General features: G+C 34.7%; 1 pseudogene; it reads left to right on the forward strand.

Moving 5' to 3' along the window:
- Positions 1–7,633: 7,633 nt before the first annotated feature.
- On the forward strand, positions 7,634–7,716 carry LOC123390852 (annotated as a pseudogene).
- The last annotated feature ends 3,615 nt before the right edge of the window (positions 7,717–11,331 follow it).

An 11,331-nucleotide genomic window follows, 5' to 3' on the forward strand; every position in this document is an offset into this window, starting at 1 on the left:
TGAGTGCCTAAAATATATTTATATAATTGAATGAATGAATAGACTACAGCCAAGTAAACACAACTTACTTTCTATCATGAGGAAGTGACTCCTTTGGAAGTTCGGGCTGGGTTTGCAGTACACAACCAGACCTTACATTTTGAGTTAGAAATGCATGTCTCGGGCACCTGGGTGGCTCAGTGGGTTAAAGCCTCTCCTTTCGGCTCACATCATGATCCCAGGGTCCTGGGATCGAGCCCCACATCGGGCTCTCTGCTCAGTGGGGAGCCTGCTTCCTCCTCTCTCTCTGCCTGCCTCTCTGCCTACTTGTGATCTCTGTCAAATAAATAAATAAAATAAAATAAAAAGAAATGCATCTCAGCTAGTAGTGATAAGACCATCTTTTAATCCTTATGAAGTTATTAGGAGTTTTAATTTTTTTTATTTAAAAATAAAACCCAGTAAAAAGTTATATACCAGGGAACATATAAATCTCTATAAAACTAACAGAGAGGACACTATCATTTAATTTTTTTTTTTTTTTTTTTTTTTTTGCTTAGCATATGCTCTAGCTCCAACCATATTGTTGCAAATGGCAAAATTTCATTCTTTTTGAGGGCTTAGTAATATTCCTTTGCATATATCTACCAAATCTTATTTAACCATTCATCAGTCAATAGACATTTGGGCTCCTTCCATAATTTGGCTATTGTAGAATAATGATGCTATAAACACTGAGGCACATGTATCCCTACAAATTAGTATTCCTGTATTCTTTGGGCAAATACATACTAGTACAATTGCTGGATCATGGGATAGTTCTATTTTAAATTTTTTGTGGAACCCAAATACCATATGATTCATTCATATGTGGAATTTAAGAAATAAAGCAATCATAGGGAATAGAAGAGAGAGAGAGGCAAACCAAGAAAGACTCTTAACTATAGAGAAATAAGTGATGGTTACTAGACGGGAGGTAGGTAGGGGATTAAAATAGATGATGGGAATTAAGGAGTGCCCTTGTGATGAGCACTGGGTATTAAATCACTATGTTGTACACCTAAAACTAATACTACATTGTATGTTAACTAACTAGAATTTAAATTTAAAAATGTATGTTTCCTCTTTTTGAGCTTACTTTCCTAGGTACACATATAGTACAACTGCTACTTCTACTACTATACTTTAGTTATCTTTTGCTATAAGTAGTGAGCCAATTATTCATTCTACCATTAGTCAGATTTCATGTTCAAGTTTAATTTGGAGGATATTTATATATCATTAAATCAGAACCATTTAAGTAATTATAAATAACCTGGTAATCTTACCTGTGCCAAACTTTGCACATCAACATCTCATAAACACATATTTATATATGCATGAAAAATTAAAACTTAAGGAAGTTGTTATGTGCTGAAATGTGTCCCCTTTACTCAGATTGTTATGTTGAATCCTAACCCCTACTACTTCCTAATATGAACATATCTAGACACGGTATCTTTGAAGAGGACCTTAAATGAAAATGAAGTCATTAGGGTAGGCCTTAATCTGTCTAGCACTCTTACAAGAAGAGGAAATTTGGACACAGAGATATATACAGAGGGAAGACTAAGTGATGACATGGTGAAAAGATGGACATCTATAAGCCAAGGAGACAGTCCTGGAACAGATCTATCCCTCATGGCCCTGAGAAAGAACCAACAATGCTGACATTTTGATCTTGAACTTCTAGCCTCCAGACTTGTGAGAAAACAAATTTCTTTTGTATAAGCCACCAGTCTGTAGTATTTTGTTACATACAGCCCAAGCAAACTAACAGAGTGATTATTGTTTTTATGACTCAAGTGTTTACATTTTTCATTTTCTTACAGTGTTTCTTTTCTTCCTTTTTTTTTTCCTTACAGTGTTTTCTATCTCTTCAGTAGTTTATAATGTATACCAAATGACTGAGGACAACAATCCCAGGTTATAGAAGAATGCTTATTGTTAGTTTGGTGTGTGGAATTCTCCTTTCTATATGACTTCTGCTCAGCTCCTGCCAGTTCTATGCAAAGTTAATGTGATGGCAATGGCTTGTATATACAGTAAGTGACATTATCAAGCAGTCAATAAAATGACCCAGTTTTTCCTAATGTAATACAAATTTTGGAATATAAGAACATTCTTAATACAATAGGAGAACCATAAGTATATACAATAGCTTTGCTTTATTAACAGCCTTATTCATGTTAGCAATTTTGATCTAATTTAAGTGATGTTCCCATTATAGTGGCAAATTGTGTTTTCATTAATAGAGTGAGAAAGCCATTAATATGAAAATTGCTCATTCAGAATCACATTAGTGAAGTGCTTATCCTATTATCATTAAACTGATTCTAACCTAGGTGCTAAGCAATCTGAGTTGAAGGATCTTGTAGCAAAGGAGGCTTCATACTTCTTTAGCAGGATTTCATTGGCTTTCTTATGTTTCTTGACACCTTTTACTGCATTTTTTAGAAGTTATATAAATATCACCAGTATTAGTTTATTCCTGAATCTTATCCTTTGAATTTTATATAATGACACATACATCTATAACTTCACATTTGGATCTCCTAAAAACCCTCAGTATATCTTCAGAATATTAGTAAGTAGTGTATATGAGTTTGGGTTCTTTGGTTGTAAGCAACAGAATTTAACTCTGCCCTCTTACGCAAAAATATTTATCAAAAGGCTATGAGGAAGTTCACAGTATTAATGTGTATAACAGGCTTAGAAACATAAAATAAGAGATTTTTAGAGGGCTCCAGAAGGGGAACTGGAGAAATGATCATTCTAACAACAATGGTTGGGTCAGCTTGCTCTGTCAGAATGAATGATTGTTTCATTCTTCTTCCTGTTTTTCTATCAAGTCACAGACTTCAAGTTCAGTAGCACACCATCTGATTGACAGTCTCCCTTAGGTTCTGTGTCTGGCTACCTAGAGCAATAGGGAGGAACTGTCCACTTTTGCATCCACCCTTGAAGACCACACAAAGTGGGGGAGAAGTTCTCCCCTATTAATAATTATGGTGTTGTTTAAAAGGAGGTGATGGAATTGGTACCCTAAAACTGAAAGACTCCACTACAATTAAAATATACATAAGGAATATTCTACCTCATGGGAAAATTGTGGTCAGCATTATTTCCACAATTACCTGCTTCTCCTAAAGTTTCACCCACTGGAATTATTGTCATGTGATTTTCTCTGTCCATGTGAGTAAAAGTAATTTGTTTCACATCTCCATTACATTTTTAATTTCAGTATTCAATTCTCCAATTCTCTTCTTTCTACCACTAAAACTACCAAATCTGGAAGGCAACCTTCTAGATGGTAGAGCCCCTCTTAACTAGGATCCCATAATACAGCAGAGGTTTTCTAATAAAGTAGAATTATCACTTTATTATAGAATATTATTATTCTATATTATAGAATATTATTACTATATTATAGTAGAATATTACTTTATTATTCTAATAAAGTAGAAGAGGATATAAGGCACTTTATATTAAAATATTAAGAACTAAGAACATCATTAAACAGGGAAAAGAGAAAATATCTTAGTTGTGGTGGGATATGGGAGGAAAAGTATGCTAAGGAAAGATGGAAAGCTGAAACTATAAATGATTACAAAAACTTCTGAGCACCTTGGTGACCATACATATTCTACTTTATTATCCAAGTCACAGAGCTATTGTGGGTTTTGTTATGGCAAGTTATCCTAGATACCTATGTGGAATGGTAGAAGAAATACAAACATCGTTAAAATTAAAGCCCTAATACTTATCAAATATATATCCTTGAATGATTTTGTTAATTTCTTTGTGTCAATATCTTCATCTATAAAGTGGAAAAATAGATACCAACAGCATAGGTACGATATTATGATATTGTCTACACCTATGAAGTGAGAAGAACTAAAATCTAACATTAGAACACTTGGAAATACTAGCTATGTAAAGTAAGTGTAGAAAAAAATGGTTGTTTAAGGAGATTGGAGTTCAGATTCTAGAGAATAAAAAGAAAAACTAGGGGAGGGAATAACTACAGAATAATAATAAGAAGAAATGCTATAGAAATAATAAGATAAGGTATGAATATATGTCCAGTATGTGACAACTGGGAGATAAACAATGACTTTATCAGCAACAAATAGACTACTACATATTTGTTTCAAGAGGATATAAGGCACTTCATATTAAAATATTAAGAACTAAGAACATCATTAAACAGGGAAAAGAGAAAATATCTTAGTTGTGGTAGGATATGGGAGGAAAAGTATGCTAAGGAAAGATGGAAAGCTGAAACTATAAATGATTACAAAAACTTCTGAGCACCTTGGTGACCATACTAAAGAGGAAACAACAAGTATTAAAAGGAGGCATATAAGTTAAACAAGATACATTTTGTGAAAATATTTTCACAAAGATCTCTACCAAAGGCATGATGAACTAAGTCAAAAGATGGTGACCTCCTAAAACCACTGTTCCCTATATGGTTCTTATGTTCATTATTTTTGATAAAATTTGCATGCTAAATGGAAATAGCATTGTGTGATAGCATATTAGAGGGGAGTGATAGAATTAATTATATAACTAAGGTTGTAATTTCTAGAGAATCTAGAGATTTCTGGAACTAGGTATGCTCTAAACTAAGATGTGCTTTTTTTTTTTTTTTTTAAATATATAATGTATTATTTGCTTCAGGGATACAGGTCTGTCAATCAGTCTTACACAATTCACAGCACTCACCATAGTGATTCACATACCTTCCCCAATGTCCATCAACCAGCCACCCTATTCCCTCCCACTCCCCTTCCCTCCAGCAACCCTCGATCTGTTTCCTGAGATTAAGTCTCTTATGGTTTGTCACTCTCCCTGGTCCCATAAGATGTGCTTTCTTAAAGTTAGTTTTCACTATCTCCTGAATGTATCTGAATGTATCTTATTTTTGCCAGATACTTATTCTGAAAATGAGAAAATCAATTTTTCACCTCAACATTGGAATTAAAAATTCAAAACCTTCAAATTTATAAAACTTGTACCACCATTGGGTCAAGAGTTTTATTGAGTTCTTCCCTGAAAGATAATGATCTGGCAACATCACTTTTTGCAAAACATTTTCTCTATTTTTAAAATGGGAGAAAAACTCTAATCATTTTTGAATAAAAGATAAAGCAGAGTTCCTGAATATAAATTGCCAATCTTGAAGAGTATAGACTCAATCATGAAGAATTGCATTAGACCACCTTTACCTTCTTATGTCTCATGTCCATTAAAAGGGAGCAAATTTAAAATACCTTGTGATTTTCCCATAATTTCCTTTAAACAAACAAACTCAAAATTGTTTTTTTCTGCATTTCAATACAATTTCTTCTCCTTCCTCCAAAAGGATTTAGCATTAGATTAAAAATCTTCCAGGGATGTGTATGTGTGTGTATTACATGAGTTAACAGATGATTTATGAGAGTGAAAATGAGAAATTGCTACCTTTCACTTTCCAAAAGAGTCTATATGAGTTAGGAGAATTATGTCTCCTGTGTATTTATTTCTAACTTAGAATTGAGGTTCTTGGGACGCCTGGGTGGCTCAGTTGGTTAAGCGGCTACCTTCGGCTCAGGTCATGATCTCTGCATCCTGGGATAGAGTCCCACATCGGGCTCCTCAGTCAGCAGGGAGCCTGCTTCTACCTCTGCCTCTGCCTTCCACTCTGCCTGTGCTCACTCTCTCTGACAAATAAATAAATAAAATCTTAAAAAAAAAAAAAGAATTGAGGTTCTTTCATATTTTTTTATCAGGTGTATACAGATTGCATGCTATAGAATCAGGCTGATCCAACAAACCTATTAGACATATACTTGTGTTTTCAATGTAGTCACTCTAAGGAGGTAGGATTTCAACTTGGAAACTTGCCCTGGATCATCCCAGGGCTGGGGCCAATTACTATGGCAAGTCTTGGGCATTTATTGCTGATCACTGCAAGAAATGGTCATGTAGACCTCGGGAGCTTGAAATTTTCCCTTTTATTTTAGGAGACAGATGTGTCATCCAAGTCCCAAGAATAATGATGTACATAAACTACAGATCAGGAGCAGCTGTGTTCAGAAAAAGTGAATCCTCATCAGCATCATATCCAGTGCATTCTAGACCATCCATGGGTCATTCTCTCCTTCTTGCTATCTGGATTGCCTCCAAAAATATTTTTAATGTGATTTTCATTGAATTTCAAATCAATGTGCCTACTTGAAGAGAGAACAGAGAGAAAAAAAAAAAGATGCATATAATAGGGTTACAAAGTAGAAAGTAAAATAGTCACTGGCTATTGAAATAGATTTTATTACTATGTTTAATTTTTTCCAGTGGGCTTAAGATGTGGTATTGTCCTTATTTTGAAATTAAAGTAAAATATTAAAGTGTTGGAAGTAGGGTGGGAAAGCATTGTGCTAGTTAATGTCCAGTTGCCCAATAAAGATGATCTTTTCCTGCGGACAATATATTTATGTCTAATGCAATTTTTTGACCTATTGCTAGCTCTATTATTATCTCATGATAAATGTTTCTCATCTAGAATTTAACCTGCTATTCCTGAGAACAGGTATTCAAATATCTGCTTATTTCAAGCATAGGCATTTGTAGGCTTTTTTACTCCTCTGGAATTTTTTTATAGCCTCCTGAAGACTGGGAATTCAGCATGCCCTGTTCTCTTTGGTCTTAAAGCTGATAATTACCAACAGAACTATTTATTGGAAACAAGTTATGGCTCACACACTATTAAACTTCAGGGTGAAGTTTCTTTCCAGATTTCTGATAGTGAAGTTTGCTTTATTTTAACTCCTTTGCTATTGTCTACTGGAAAAAATATATTGTTCCACTACAGAAAATATTATTAGATGGTTTTGCAAAGATACAAGGTGCCTATCAATTTCTTTGCGTATCTGCTCATTATCTACAGAGACAAAGTTGCAAAAATGCAATCATACTAACCTTCAGAATTGGAAAATAACTTATTAAAGTGTGGGTGGCTCTATATTTGGGTGCCTGTTGATTGAAGATCTTCTAAGTATGTATTTTCATTTAAAAGTCATACCTTGTCTGTGTGTGGACTAGCTCTAAACTTTCCAATTTATATTGTGTTGTTCTCAGGTTCTTCTTACTTTAAACTTTGTTGTGTCTCCTATTATACTTCCTGTTACATTTTCTGATTTCATATATAGTAATTTATTTTCATTGCCCACATTAGTAACAGAATAGATCCAGAAGCAAGGATTTGAGAGTAAGAAATTCATTTTTGAGGTGATTCCAGGAGCAATGGTAGGAAAGTAGGAAATTGAGATGTAGAAGGGAAAGCAACCAAAAAAGGATGAGTTAAGGAAATAATTATTATGTTGTTGACAATTGGGGCTAAAACCAGCTAAACCTGGGACGTCTAGAAATTGAAAAGAACATGCTTCAGAGTTGTGCCACTCCAACACTGAGCAAGTTGGGGCATGTATCCTCTTGTTTCCTTCCATGATTGGTTCAGGTTTGCTTCCTGGAGGTCATTATCTCTCTAACCTTTTAAACCTGCCCCCATATTTGAGCTAAAAATGCCAAATAAAGCCTACAGGTGGAAAGCTGAATTTACTTGTTGAAAGCAAAGATTGTACTTTCAGAGATCATTTCTATAGTTCGTTACTAGGGAAGTTTCTCTGAATGTGTAGAGTACTAGCTGAAAGCAGCCATCACTGTGCACTGAAACAGTGAAAATCAACAGAAATGCGTAGAGGCACAGAGAGCTTCACAGTAGTTACCAACACTAGGATTCCCTTTCAACAAATGTGGCTCCTAAGTTTTTGACAATAAAGTATAAACCAACAACTACTGATCTGGCCTGAAGAAACTTATGATAATTTACTGATTTTTTATTTACGGATATTACAGAGCAGGAACACTGATATTTTCAGTTAGCCCAACAGTAGGCATACCAGTGTAGGCAGTGTATTCAGCAATTAGAACATAAAGTGGTGTTCAAACTCTGTAGCCTATTCATACAACTATTAGTAGTGAGAAAAAAAATCCTTTTTCCCACATTTCCTGGAGTCCAATAGCAGATATTTTCCTAGCCAACCTGTTAGTGTTTCTTTTATTTTCAAATATTGGAAGGCATAACTGGAATGACTTAAGCAGTAAGGGAATTTTTTTTTTTTATTCACATAATTAAAATGTGCTATGAGAGCTCTAACTCAGCTGTGGTTGTACCCAAGGACTTGGTAGCAATCACAACCCATTTGTCATCCTACGTGCTTTGCTCTCATTTCTTGGCTCTCTTCTCAGATTGACTATCCCCTTATAATACCAAAATGGCAATCATGAGCTCCTGACATTATATTCACAACTCCAATTCAGCATTAAAAAAAAAATCTTCATTCCCACCAATAGTTAAAAGAAAAGTTAAAAGACCTTCAGAAGTATAAATAGATAATTGCATTGCATTTTTATCCCTCAATCCCTGAACTAAATACTGTCATTGGAAAATAGAATGACATTAGAGTCATGAGACTCCTTGGAAGTGATTGTTTATGGGCAGATGAGGAGAGATACGGTGCAGAAGAGCCTAGCTCTTCTAGAAGATCATGGATTAAGAGGGGAAGAGAGGTCAGTTTGAGTTGTATTTTCAATCATTTGATTATCCAGACAAAAATAATGGACAATTATGAAAAAAAGGTATTATGGATTCTAACTAGTATGGTAAGTGTCAATCTCTACAGTATAACATATCTTCCATATATCCTACTACTGGCTTTGACTATATTTCTACTTCCCCTTTCCTACCTCTACTGACACTTTTAAATAGCTCTAACCAAATCAGTGCTATCCACCCCAGTATCACATGGAAGAATAGCATTAGCTTCTCACCCCTCTTTATGCCTAGTCTAGACCTGGTCCCCAAAGGCAAATCTCTCAGGAGGTTCCGTAGCCCACAAATGGGATTTGTACACTTCCCAAACCACAACAACCATATTACTCTGTTTTAAAATACATCATTGTCAATACATTTTTTAAAAAAACTAAAATTCTATAACTATTAAGTTATATTAAACTAAGCATAAGAAGCCACCTACCCATAGGCGAATTACTTCTACTCTCAGAAAGATGTCTAAGTATAAAAACCCTTCCTATACAAAATTTTCCAGTGGGTTTGGTGTTTTTTTTTTAAATGAAACCAGAAAGAAAGTGATAATTATTCTTTTTGTTAATAATCTACATAGTTCTCCAAAAAGGCAATTTTCTGAATGTCTACTAGATATTATGTATATTCCCCAAATCTTCATACTATTTACTTATGATTAGTCACTTCATCATTTAATATTTATAAACTTGTCTCAAATCCCTATACCAAAGAATATGGTAAACTCAGTGTCTCTCACAATATCTTTGGAATTTCTTGGGAGTGATAAGTATTAATTGAATTGAACACCTTGTTGTTCTTGGCTCATTTCCTGATCCTGGGTGAATGAATTTTCTTCACTTTGCTTCTCACGTCTTGCTCATGAAATCTCTGCTGGACTATGACCCAGTTTCTTTATTTCCTTAAGTACCACTTCAACCACACTGAAGAAATAGCAGACCTATATGTAGGTCAGAAGTTCTTAAACTTTAGCATTATAATCCTCCGGAGAGCTTGCTGAACCCAGTTCTCTGTACCTGATCCCCAGAGCTGATTCAGTAGGTCTCCTGAGAATGGCTCCTGAGATTTTGCTTTTTTTGTTTTTAATTATGTTATGTTAGTCACCACATAGTACATCATTAGTTTTTGATGTAATGTTCCATGAGTCATTGTTTGTGTATAACACCTAGTGCTCCATGCAATCTGTGCTCTCCTTAATACCCATCACTGGGCCAACCCATTCTCCCACCCCCTTCCCTTCTAGAACCCTCAGTTTGTTTCCCAGAGTCCATAGTCTCTCATGGTTCATCTCCCATTCTGATTTCCCCCCTCATTTTTCCCTTCATTCTCCTAATGTCCTCCATGCTATAGAAAATTTGCTTTTGTATCAAGGTCCTATGTAATGCTCAGGCTGCTGGTCAAAAGATCACACTTTGAGAATTCACTTGTTTAGAGTACATAGGTAGGGTAGTCAGGGGAGGGTTGCATTACTATGAAGATAACTTAAAATAAAAAAATAGATTTCCTTTAAAAAGTCCCTTAACCATTATCTTCAGGAATTTCTCAGTAGTCCTACTGCAAGTGGAGAATAGGTCTTCTCATCACCTTCTCTTTCTCCTTTCCTCTTTCTCTGGCTCCCTCATTCCTTTCTGAAGGACTTCCATGGGAAACTCAAAGCTCCTCCTTTTTTTATTATGTAGAACACATAGCTATTACTGTCTCTTTACCTTAGACCAAGTCTATCTGGCCAAGCTGATGGGCTATTTATTTTTTCAAACTGTTTTGCCAAAAACTGTTCTTTGCTATTTACATATTTCTGCTACTGGCTCTTAAATTAATAGTTTCACTCTCTCAATGATATTTTATAACAAATTATTATGAACTTTGGTTTTCCATTTCATAAATCTAAGACTTTATATATATATTTTCCTAACTTAGAATCTTTTATTTTCATTGCATGTATCATTTACAACATGGCTATGATTATGATAATAAATATTGACTGGACTAATATATACATGAATTTTTGATGTTATATCCCAGATTAACCTTGGAAAATACAACCGGTATTAAGAGCAAAAGAGACAGAACACTGAAATAATACTTATTAAGTATCAAGGCTGTCCCGATCAGAAGGCTCTAAATTTTTATAATCCAAATTTTAGGAATGAGTAAGATATTTAAATTATTGCTTTGGCTTCCCTGTTTCCTGGCAATTGTATTCCTTCCTACATATATACACATATAAAACTACATGTTCAGAGGCAGTTGGGTGGGTCGGTTTCTTACGCATCCAGCTCTTGGTTTTGGCTCAGGTCATAAACTCGGGCTCAGGTTATAACTCAGAGTTGTGAGATTAAGCCCCACATCAGGCTCCGTGCTCAGTGGTGGGTCTGCTTGAGATTTTTCTGCCTCTCCCTCCCCAGCTCACCCCCACCACTCATGCTCTCTCTCTCTATCTCTCAAATAAATAAATAAATAAATAAATAAAATCTTTAAATACATGTTCAAATTATTTTTTCTCTTCTATGAAATAATATTACCAATGTTAGCAATTTCTTTGTGATAAAGAGATAAAACATTTTTACTTTTACATGTTCTAAATGGTTTAGTATAAAAACGATACTTAATACCTTTTAATTCAGTGACCTAATTTTTATATACAAAATAAATATGAAAGTGTTTGT

Source organism: Mustela putorius, unplaced genomic scaffold, assembly GCF_011764305.1.
Source record: "Mustela putorius furo isolate JIRA1106 unplaced genomic scaffold, ASM1176430v1.1 tig00000145_pilon_pilon_pilon, whole genome shotgun sequence".
Lineage (NCBI taxonomy): Eukaryota > Metazoa > Chordata > Mammalia > Carnivora > Mustelidae > Mustela > Mustela putorius.